Source organism: Gossypium raimondii, chromosome 10 (genome assembly GCF_025698545.1).
Source record: "Gossypium raimondii isolate GPD5lz chromosome 10, ASM2569854v1, whole genome shotgun sequence".
Taxonomy (NCBI): domain Eukaryota; kingdom Viridiplantae; phylum Streptophyta; class Magnoliopsida; order Malvales; family Malvaceae; genus Gossypium; species Gossypium raimondii.
This window is the reverse complement of record NC_068574.1, coordinates 30,630,311-30,643,037: the sequence shown is the minus strand read 5'-3', so window position 1 is coordinate 30,643,037 and position 12,727 is coordinate 30,630,311. Positions and strand designations below refer to the sequence as shown.

Below are 12,727 nucleotides of genomic sequence, written 5' to 3'. Positions count from 1 at the left end.
CAGTGGTGTTGAAAATTATGATTCTGAAATGTCATTTCCTTAAACCGTGTTCACAAATATTAATATTTGATATTTATGAGGCTAGTATAGAAATATATTAAAATTTGGTCTAGTGATTTTGTTTAATTGACAGTTAATTAAGATACAAGTGTAATGATCTTAAAGTAAATAGTTTTGGAAAATGACATATTGGGACCTCGTTTCCATAAACCGAGCCCGTGAATATTTTTATTAAATATTTACGAAGTTATTATATTAGTGAATTAGATTTTGGATAAGTTATTTTATCGATTTAGTGATTAATTAAGGTATAAGGACTAAATCATATTGATTTTATTTGATAATAGATTTAAATAACATTTAACCAAGGCCTAAAATGGAAAATTACCATTTCTTTATGTTAGTGTATAGCAGAAACATGGAATTAGGTGGAAATAAAGTTAAAAATTTATATAATTATAATAAAAAATGAATAAAACAAAAAAGATGGTGTCATCTTCCACTTTCATTTCTTTATCTCCACCGTTTGGAAAATAAAAGGGAGAAGGGATTTTTATTTTTTCTTCCTTAATTGTTCTGCTGGAAGCCGATTGGAAGAATGTTTGGTGCCGCATGCATAGAGGGTAAAATCTTAGTTTGAGCTAGTTAGAATCAATCTCTCAAGTCACTCGGTAATCCTCTTAACTTCCTTCTTGATTAAGTTGTTCTTGTGTTGTTTTTGGATAGGAAAAGAAAATGAATTGATGGGTAAAAACGGCGGCGAAGGTTGAGCAAAAAAATATGTAAATGCATGGAATGTAAATACATGGAAATATTAAATGATTAGCATAAACCTTGTTGTTAACTTTGCTATAAATGTTTCTCTATTGTAATATAAAGTTAATTTTGATAGCTAAAGGAGTAGGAGGGGGTTGTAGCACGAAGAAGCAGGAGAACGATAGAAGCTAGGAGCAGTTCTGAAAATTTCTGGTGAGCTTTTCTTGGCCATTTTGAAATTTTAATTGCTTAAATTTCTACATTTTTCTGCCTTGTGTTTTCGATTTGAGAGAACAAAGAAAAATCTGATTTAAAGTTTATTGTTTAAATGATGATATTTGTTGTCCGAATGCTATACTTTTAGCATTTAATTCCAAGCTACGTGTCTTAATTATGTTGATTGATTATGATGTCCCAAAATAGGACATAATAACTATGTTTTTGGCCGATTATTACCCCCTTTTAGATGTTGTTTTGAGATGTCCGAACAAGGACATATTAAATGGTTTGTTGATCTTAAAAGTCCGACATTATTGATACAAATGTGGCTGTTTTTACATGTTATAATGGTGTACAAATGTGGTTGGTATGCATGTTACAACGGTGTCCAAATGTGGTTGTTTTTACATGTTATAATGTTGTCCAAATGTGGTTGTTTTGCATATTACAATGATATCCAAATGTGGCTGTTTTTACATGTTATAATGTTGTCCAAATGTGGTTGTTTTGCATGTTATAATGGTGTCCAAATGTGGTTGCTTTTACATGTTATAATGTTGTCCAAAATTGTTTTGTATGTTTAATGTTGTCCAAAGGCGGCTGCTTTTGGTATGTTGCAATGTTGTTCTAATGGTTGTTTCGCATGTTATAAGGATGTCCAAATATGTTTGCAGATTTTGCTTCTTAATGTTCGGATATGGTTACTAAGTTATGCTTGAATGTGTTCAAATGCTTGTTTATAATTGCCTTAATGGTGACTGAATAGGGCTGCTCAATTGTGCTATAAATGTGTTTCAAAGGTTTTAAATTGTGGTTGTCTTAAAGAGGCAATAATGCTGTCCAATTTGATGTTATATATGGTGTTAATGTTGTCTTATTTTTTAACATAATAATGTTGTTCAATATGTATAAACAGGGCAGTTCATTTTGTGCATAATGGGGTGGTCCGAATCCAAATATATGTATTAAAACATTGTTCGAGATTGCATGTTTAATTATTGTCTGAAAATAAATATTAAATCTTCTATTGTCTAAGAATAAATATTAAGTTGTTGCTCAGAAGTGCATAGCTAGGAAACTACCGAATTAATGCATTAAATTGTTAATCGAATTATATGCTTGGCTGCTATCTGATTTGTTGTCTTAACGGTTAGAATGTGTATTTTTATGTCGTTCGAATATGGTTTATTGTTACGGGTTGAGAAGCTTGTAATGCTTGATAGAATTTCTTGGGTCATTAGATTTAAATGGTGTATCTTGGTGCCCATTGAAGCATGATTTATGTGAATGTAAGCGATTATTCAATGTTTAATTGAATTTTAGAGTTTACATGTCAAGAATTTGAAGATGAATATGTGACAAACAGTTGGTATGACTACAAATGCAATATGAAAGGATTATATTCTTATAATATAATTTAACATATTAAATTGCTAACGAACAGATTAGGTTCAATCATGTGCACTCATTGTTATTCGCATCCAGTAGAAAATCCCGCACACATCGAGTTTGTGAAACTTTTGTTATTTTGGTTGGCATGTACCTATAAGATTTTATGTTATATTAAGTTTAGTTGGAGAATTATTTCATACTTCAAGATGTTATATAAATAGGCATATATGATAGTTGATAATGGTTTGTACTATGTATATGCCTGGTGTTGATATTGCTATTCGAGTATTTAGATGAGGTTATAATTCTTTGGATGTAAATCGGTATATATATAGTTGGAATAGAGAATGCATGAAATGCAATGAATAAATAGGTTAATAGTTGATATATTGGTATATTAATCATGACGTGATTATTGGTCTAAGTGTATTGAATTTATTATGCAACGAACGATGTCAGTTGCTCCAGCAACGAACGTGATATCCTGTTGCTCGGACCTGGCGATTGGGTCAGGTAGCAGGGTGTTACAATACGAGTGAAATAAAATTCAATTCGAGTCGAATTCGAGTGGAATTATTCGTGTTAAATTAAAAAAAAAGAAGTAAAAATGTCAAATTAAAATCTTATTATAATATAACTAATTACATGTTAGAGCATATAACTTTGAAACTATATATATTTGAAGTAATTTTTTGAAGTAAATTAGTGTCAAGTTTACTCATGACACTAACTACATTAAGCATTTGAAAAACACTATTATATTAATATTCATTACTTTGTTGTAATGCAAATTTTATTAATCTCCTTATTGAGTTAGTTTTATTGAGTTAGTTTGAGTTTACATGTGACACCAACTTATAGTAAAAAAAATTGATTTTTATGATTAAGGGTGAGCAAAACTCGATTCGGTTTGAAAAAAATTGAATATATTTGACATTTTAAAATAATAATTTTGATACCTAAATAAATTAATTAATGTATTAAGTTTATCATACTAAAATATTTTTTATTTTACTTTTAAAATCCTTTTTAATAAATAATGGGGTTTTTTAAGCAAAACTTTGAAGTGTTGAACTCAAGATCGATGAAGATTTAAATAAAATGTTTCTATTTATAAAGTATTCTTCAACCCCCCATTTTAGAACTTACTTTGGTAAATTTAATGTTTGTTTTAAATTTTATCACTATAATTATTTAAATATTTTAATAGCCAACTTATATTAATATTTTTACTCTTAATATCTCTTATGAAATTATATTTTTAGCATATTTATTTTTGATGCAATCGTAAATCAACTATTAATTAATAGTATAGCTACGGTGAGTAAAGATATCGTTCCCATGAGGATTAAAAGTACTAGTATTTGATGTTTTTATATTATTTAACCGATGAATTGGAGTGATTGATTAAGACTAAAATTAACTAAATTAATTAACTAAAGAACACAATAAAGAACAAATGAGGAAAATAAACAATTAACAACCAAGAAGTGAAACAATACCTAGGAAAGAATTCACCTAGGCTATATCTGTAATTATCAATCTAAATTACGCAAGTTTTCAGTTAGTATCTTGATCTGTAGAAATTCCTAAATTATTCTAATATCTCTATTAAAGACTAAGAGCAACTGACTCTAGGTTGATTAATTGAAATTTCTTTCTAATTAAAACCCTATTATCGCATTAACTCGATCTATGGATCCCTTTATTAGGTTTGACTCTGATCCTATAGATATATGTCGTTTTATTTCTAAGATTGCATGGAACTCCACTCAAGTATGCTAGATCTACTCTTAAACAGGGTTTATCCCTCCTTTGATTTAAGCACATCAAACATGGATTTATAGTCTAGAAATATTAAACCAAGAATTAAGTACACATAATTGAGAACAAGATCCAAATATTTATTGCGTAAAAATAGAAATCAAATAACTGAATCCATCGTACGATTCATCTCCTTAAGTATTTGAAAAATTAGTTCATGATAGCAAATAAAAACATCTCAAAGATAGTATAACCATAATAAAAAAAGAAATTCATAATAAACTTCAAAGAAATCAAAAGGAGATCTTCAATATTGATGGAAATCTGCTTCAGAGTCGGCTTCAATGGTATTTTTCGAGTTGTTTTCTTGAGAATTCTATGACAGCTCCATCCTCTCTTTTTATCTTTGCCATATATAGGTCTTAAAATACCCAAACAACCTAAAAATTATATTTTTTTGCGTGTTAGAAGTGCAAATCACGATTTTGACACGATCTAGCACATGGTCGTGTGGCAGCCCATGTGGCTTACACGGCCGTGTGCCTAGCCCATGTGGCCCTTGTACCTTGCTTCAAATATTTGGTTTTCGCTCATTTTTTACTCTTTTTGCTCCCAAATGCTGTTCTAAGTATAGAAACATGAATTTAAAGGATTAGGAGCATAAAATTCACCATTTTACATCGAATAATACATCTAAAAACGCATTAAAAACGGGATTAAAACATACTACTTTTATCATTTATCAAATTTTCAACCATATTCAAACCACACTTTATGGTATGCAAATTTATTACAAATATTGTTCCAATATACTATGAAAATTTTAATTGAGATGTAAATCTATATGATAATTTATTTAGGTTTAAAGGTGTAAAATGTTCTCAAACTTTTTCAAAAAATATTTAAGCTCCTACTTTCTTTTTTCTTTTTTTTGCACTCAATTGGGTATTTCAATTTTTAAAATGCATAAAAAAACCCTCAAATATTTTTTTTTTAAAAAATTAAGTCACTGCTTTTCTTTTACACTCAATTGGGTACATGAGCTTTAAAAAATGCATCAAAAAGACCCTTTGACCGTTAACTTTAACACTTGACAATTAACTTTAACTTTCTCTAATCTTTTTCAATTAAAGTTACCTCGTGTCTTAACCACGGCGTGACATGTGACAAAAATTATAAAAATAAAAATCAATAAAATTTATAAAAATTATTAAATTTTAATAAAATATTTAAAATTTATTAAAATTAGAAAAATATAAAAATCATAAAAATATATAAAAAGAAATTGTAGAATATTATAAAAATCATAAAAATTATAAAATGCATAAAAAAAGGTCATTTAATCATTAACTTTAACCATTATCATAAAGTTAACGACCCCGATTTTTTACTTAAAGCCATTATGTGTCGCAATACAACGTGACATGTAACGAAAAATAATAAAATTAAAAATCAATAAAAGCTATATAAAAATATAAAATGCTTCTTTTGGTATGGTAATTTTATATTTTTTTATGAATTTTATATTTCTTTACACTTTTTATAATTTCTTACGATTTTATAAAATTTTATATTTTTTATATTACTATATATTTTATATTTTTACGATTTTTATAATTTTTTCTTTTTTATAAATTTTAAGTATGCTTTATTTTTTATTAAAATTTAATAATTTTATAACTTTTATTGATTGTTATTTTTATCATTTTTTGCCACATGTCACGTAGTGCTTGTGACACGTGGTGCCTTTAATTGAAAAAATTAGGGACGGTTAACTTTAACGGTCAATTGTTAAAGTTAATGGTCAAATGACCTTTTTTTTACGCATTTTGGCAGTTCAAATACCTAATTGAGTAGAAAAAAAAGGCAGAGGCTTAATTGCTTTTTTTGAAAAAGTTTGAGGTTTTTTTTTATACATTAAGAAATCTAAAGTACCCAATTGAGTACAAAAAAAAAGCAGGGGCTTAATTACTTTTTTTAAAAGTTTGAGGTTTTTATCATTATGAAAGTTAAAGTACTCAATTGAGTGCAAAAAAAATAGATGCTTAATTTTTTATTTTTTGAAAAAGTTTGAGGATTTTTATACATTATGAAAGTTAAAGTACCCAATTGAGTGCAAAAAAAAAGAAAAAGAAAAGAGGCTTAATGGTTTTTTTTGGAAAAAGTTTGAGGGTTTTTATACATTATGAAAGTTAAAGTACCCAATTGAGTGAAAAAAAGGTTTAATTACTTTCTTTTGAAAAAATTGAGAACTTTTTACGACTTTTGGCCATTTATTTATGCATATATCTATTTCATTTGTTTAATTTTTTTTTGAGTAATTCGACTGGTTTTATTCATATTAATTAGGGAAACAAAGAATTTTGAACCTATGCCTACAATGAAGTACAATCTGAAAACTGAAAAAACAATTGGACCTAACTAATTCTCCTCTTCCGAAATTAACTAAACTAAAATAAATTCAATCCTATCCTATACCAGTCAAATCCAATAGCTGGATCCCACTAATTCATTTCCTTTCAAATCCTATCCTATACCAGTCAAATCAGGTATTCTATCCGCTTCGCTCCCTGATATCCACAGATCATCACGAATGGAAATTTTATCACCTCTCCCCACCCTCCAACAGAGTCTTTTTTCAAGCAGTCCTTTCGCAGTCCATACGCTTTTCCAGGTAAGTGAAGGTAAATTTCCCAACCGAGCTTTGTAGAAATCTAAGTTGGGATAATATTTTTCTTTTAAAACACAAGCCAATAATGAATTTGGGTAATTAACAAGACGCCAACCTTGTTTCGCTAATAATGCTATATTGAACTTCGCAAAATCTCGAAAACTAAGGCCACCATCTTCTTTTAATAAACATAGATTCTTCCAGGAGCACCAATGAATACTTTTTTTATTTCATCTCTTCTGCCACTAGAAATTAGCCACTATTTTTTCCAATTCTGTACAGAGGGTCTTAGGGAGTAGAAAACAAGTTATCGAATAAGTTGGGATAGCTTGTAGTACCACTTTAATAAACACTTTCTTTCTTCCTTGGGATAGGAACCTAATACTCCAGTTGTTAATTCTCTGTTTGAGTCTATCTTTCAAACTTTGAAAAGATAATTTCTTCCTTTTCCCCACCATACCAGGAAGCCTTAGATATCTCTCTATATCATTTGCTCTTCTCACTCCGAGGATCTCTGAAACTTTACCCCTTTCACCCTCTTCTGTATTTGTACTGAAAAAGACCGCTGATTTTTCATAATTCACAGTTTGCCCTGAGCTCGACTCATATTCTTGCAGTATCTGTTTTAAAGATTGTGCCCCCCTTTCTGTAGCTTCTACAAATAAAATACAATCATATCTAAATAATAAATGAGAGATAGGTGGCCCTCTTCGGCTTGCTTTTACTCTTTTAAGAATGTTATCCTCTCTTGCAAGCCTCATTAGACTCGATAGACCTTCTCCACAAAATAGAAATAAAAACAGACTTAAAGGATCCCCTTGTTTTAGGCCTCTAGCTGGAAGAATCGTTTGTCCAATGTTTCCATTGACAATCACATCATATGAGATCAAAGAGACACACTTTAATACTGAATCAACCCACCCTGGATCGAATCCCATTTTTTTCATTACCCTTCCACAAAACCCCATTCAACCCTATCGTATGCCTTACTCATGTGCAATTTGACAGCCATGAATCTTTTTTTCCCCATCCTCTTGAGTTTTAAAGTGTGTAGAATTTCGTAAGCAAGCAACACATTATCAGAAATCAGCCTTCCTAGAACAAAAGCATTTTGTGTTAAATCAATACATTTATGAATTACTCCCCGGAGTCTTTTAGCAATGACTTTAGCTATCAGTTTGTAGATCACATTACATAAGCTAATTGGTCTAAATTGAGTAATACTTGAGGGATTCGGGATTTTTGGGATAAGAACAATGTTTGTTTTATTAATTGAGCGTAACTCCATACGTTCATTTAATCTCTGGAGGCAATATTTAGAGACGTCTTCTCCAATAATTGGCCAACATTTCTGATAAAATAAGGCTGGAAAACCATCCTCTCCTGGAGCTTTTGTATGTCCCATTTCTGAAAGAGCTTTTAGTATCTCCTCCTTCGTGTACATTGCCTTTAGTTTATTATTGTCTTCCTCGGAAACACACCTTTCAATTCCTGATAGAATTCTCTCAAAGTTATTCTGCCCTCCTGTTGAAAATAGTTTCAGAAAATACGATCTAGCGATTTCCTCCATCTCCTTACACATCTCTATCTCCCTTCCATCTTCAAACTGCAACCTATGGATTTGATTTAGTTTTCTTCTTTGTGATGCTTATTTGTGAAAGAAAGCTATATTTCTGTCTCTAAGTTTCAACCAATTAATTCGGTCCCTCTGCTCCCAATAGCTTTCATCCTTTTCGATATCAAAGTTCAGATGGATTTTTGTATCAATAATTTCCGCCAGATTCTTATCACTTCTGTCAAATTCAAGTAGTGTTGCCAGTTTTGAAGTTAACACATCTATTTTCATCTTCCTATTCTGTTGGATCTTGGTTCCCCACCTCTTTAAACCTCTTTTTAAGTTTTCCAACTTTTGCACAAAATCTCTTGTGGAATTTTCCCAAATTTGTTTAGTTTCGCTAAAGAATGTCTCCTCCAATACCCACCACGCTTCAAACTTAAATTTCTTTTTTGTCGTCCTTCTATCCCTGTAAACCGTATCCATAAGGATTGTACAATAGTCTGAGAATGAATGTGGGAGGTGTCAAATTAGAGAATTTGGGAATCAAGCGCTCCATTGTTCCGTTGCTACTCCTCTATCTAATATTTCCTGTATGTTTGTTTCTATTAAGTTCCCTCTCTCCCACGTGAACCACTTGCCTGAATAGCCCAAATCCATCAGACTGCAATCTTCTGACACCTGCCGAAAAGCTTCCATTCTTCTTTCCTCTCTAGGTAATCCACATTTCTTCTCAAAGCCATATAAGATTTCGTTAAAGTCTCCGCAAACCAGCCATGGATATTCTCTGTGATTTCGTAATTGTCTCAACAGATTCCATGCTTCATCCCTGTCATGTGAATAGGGAGAACCATAGAAACCTATAAATCTCTATTTTTTAGCGTCTCCCCTTCCCCGATTATCACATCAATATGACGATTTGAAAAAATTTGAAGCATTATACTAACATTCCCTCTCCATGCTAGACTTAGTCCACCTCTAGATCCAATCGAATCAACATCAATCCCAAATTGAAACCTACAGCTTTTTCGTATTTTTTCCATCTGTTTTTTGTTTATTTTTGTCTCCATTAAGAAGACCACTTAGGGATAGTGTTGCTTCAGCGAATGCTGAAGTCGTCGAACTATCTGAGGATTCCCCAAACCTCAGACGTTCCAACTTAAGATTTTCATTGCGATCGGTCGGCTTGCCTCTTGGCAGCCGCCGATAACATAAGATTGATTTCAGACTTTCTCCTATTTCTCCCTCCTGTCTCATCACTTCCTTCAATATCCCCTCTTGCTTTCTTTTTCCCTTCCTATCCTATAACCACCTCATTCTACATATCATGCTCCATCGCCATCTGATTATTGTCAATTAAATTTCTAGCCTTTCCTAAATATGGGGAGAACCTGTTCCCTTCCAGGTTAAATCCTAAAATAGGATCATTAGTTCTTTCAAATTTTATTTCCTTCCCCCATTCACTGCTACCCCTAAATTCGTCCCCTCTATTAGTTCTGCCTGCAGATCCTCTTTCCTCTCTTAACCAGACGCTGCTCATTGCTTGGGCTCTTGTTGACTGTGCACGCAAAGACAAATCCCATCCCATCTCATCCACTTCGACCCCAACCTCCATCTTTGCTTCACAAAAGGAGTCATTATGGCCTAGACGGCCGCAATAGAAGCAAAAGAGAGTTAATCTTTCATACTTAAATTTAACGTAAGAGCATTTGTTCTTGAACATAACTTGTTTCTTCCTTTTAAGAGGACGACGAATATCTATTTGTACTCTTATTCGCATAAAATTCATAATTTCTTTCCCCAAACTAGAGCCATCATACTCTTGGAAAATTCCAATAAAATTCCCTAATTTTATGGCCAAATTTTCAGAATAAAAGCCGATGGGTACATCATGGACTTGTACCCAGAAAGGAGATGATATTAATGGAATTCTTAGTGGGTCCTCCCCCTATTGCAACTTATGCAAAACCATCAGATGGTTATTAAATGTCCAAGGGGACCCTTTTATAACTCTTTCCATATCTACAATATGAAAGAATTTAAATATGTACCTTTTTTCCTCCATATCTCTAATTTGGACACCCTTGACCTGATGCCATAAGTTAGCCATGGTACTTTTCATTGCTGGATAATGGATGATACTGGCTGTAAGAAAACATCCAACCAGACTCAGAACTTCTTCTTCGCTTACCGATTCTCTATCTCCTTGTGCTTGCAGGATTTCTTCTTCTTCTTCATCAAGGGATAGACCAGCAAATTCTGATTCCATGGTCGTAAGACGTGAAAAATAACACTATTCAAGGCTAAGGAGATGTCGGCCGTCAAAACCAGAAAACATAAAAAAAACCTAGGCTTGCCAGAGAGGCAGACAGAAACGTGCTAGGGTAGCAGACTAAAAAATATATATTCCAGACTAAAAAAAAATATTTTCATTTGTTTAAATTTAATTAATATTTTGTTATACATGTTATTGATTTTCTTATTAAATAAATTTGGATTGTAATTTTTATATTATCTAATTCTCTAACTAAACTTCACAAAAAAAATAGAAATATATAGTTGAAAGTGATCATATAAATCAATTAAAAACAAAGCTTACTGAACAATACAATATAAAATTTAAAATAAGTTTACATATCTTTAGAATTGTTATTAAATATATGTTAATATATAAAACGTTAACAAGTGTCATACATTAGTATAATATATAATCTATTGATAATATTATACATATAATATTTTTTATAAAACTAAAATATCATGATAATGTTATAACATTAATATCACTTAAATAAAAATAAAAGTATTATTTTTATAATACTACACATGTTTTATTTAATTAATATAGAATTATATTATATTTTTCCATATAAATTTAGTTAGCTCATGTATCGAATGAGTAAGAAAACTTGTAAAAATTTATATGTGGCGAGAAAAGAAAAAAACATTTATTAAGGGAAAATTGCAACATAAACTCTTTTGCATTATAATTGATGTTGTGCAAGTTATATATATTTTATAATAAGTGCTTCCAATTTATTTATATTTAATCGTTCAACTTACAATTTCACATAATAAGCCATTCTAAATTTTAAAATCATTTAAAGAAACTGTTTAAGTTCATCATTATTTTTACAAATTAAATACATTACTAAGATTGAAATATATTGTTAAGTATGACTCATATTTTAGTCAAATTTGAGAAATAATCTTCTAGTTAAACTTTGTTTATTTTTTAAATCAAACTTTGATTAGTCTAGATTATTTTATTATTATTTGACCTATGAATTTAGCCTATAAATAGACTCTTTTACAACCTTAGAAAATACACCAATTAGATATTAGAACTCATAACACATTTAGAGAATTTTGTGTTTACGTTTTTAGGGTTTTTTATTTTCGAGGTTTAGTTTTTATCTCCTTCTTTTGTACTCTTCGTTCTTTTTCCATTATAGTAAAATTATCTTTGCCCGTGGTTTTTTTATCCTCTTTAGAGGGGTTTTTCCATGTTAAATTTGTGTGTTCAATTTCTCAATTTTTTCTACTATTTTTACTTGTTCGTTACTTAATCGGGTTGATCCCCAACAAGTGGTATCAAAGTTAGTTTAATTTTCTTAGATCAACTCATTCAGAGATGGCAGCAACAATGTTTGAAATTGAGAAGTTCGATGGTATCACAAATTTCAATCTGTGGCAAGTTCGGATGATGGCAATTCTAGTTCAAACCGGCCTGAAAAAGGTTGTTATCGAAAAAGAGCCTGAGAATCTAAATCAAACAAAATGGTAAGAGCTTGATGAAAAGGTCTTTCTGCAATCCAATTGTGCCTCGCGAATACGGTATTGTAGGAGGTATTGATGGAGAAGACCCCATCCGTCTTGTGGAAAAGGTTAGAAACTCTTTATGCGACTAAGTCTCTGGCTAACCGATTAGTGTTGAAACAACGTCTTTTTACATTTTTCATGAACGGATGTGAGCTTCTTAGAGATCATATTAATCAATTCATTACCCTTTTAAATGATTTAAATAACGTTGAGATTCAAATTGACGATAAAGATCAGGCTATGCTATTATTGTGTTCTTTACCCCTTTCATACAAGTCTTTCAGAGAGACCCTGATTTATGGCAGAGACAAACTCTTGTTCGAGGATGTGAAGGGTCATTTGTTGAGTAAAGACAAACTCGAGAATCAGTTTGGTTCAGATAGCAAGGCAGATAGGCAAGCTTCTATTTTGGTAGCATCAAAGAAGCGAGAAAAAAAGTGTCGCTATTGTAGGAAGTTAGGTCACGTCAAAGTAGATTGTTATAAACTGCGAAATAAAAAGGCTGCTAAGAGTAACAAGGAAGATGTAGTTGGTGCTAATTTGGCTGA

General features: G+C 31.0%; 2 long non-coding RNA genes across 2 annotated transcripts; both read left to right on the top strand.

Annotated features, from left to right (window-relative positions):
- The first annotated feature begins 504 nt into the window (after positions 1-504).
- Positions 505-2,687, top strand: LOC105778704 (uncharacterized). The gene is made up of 3 exons (XR_001128852.2): positions 505-671; positions 893-969; positions 2,420-2,687. It is a non-coding gene; the product is annotated as an uncharacterized LOC105778704 (long non-coding RNA).
- Positions 2,688-6,716: 4,029 nt separating this feature from the next.
- Positions 6,717-10,822, top strand: LOC105778315 (uncharacterized). Its single transcript, XR_001128659.2, has 2 exons — positions 6,717-6,805; positions 10,576-10,822. It is a non-coding gene; the product is annotated as an uncharacterized LOC105778315 (long non-coding RNA).
- Positions 10,823-12,727: the final 1,905 nt, after the last annotated feature.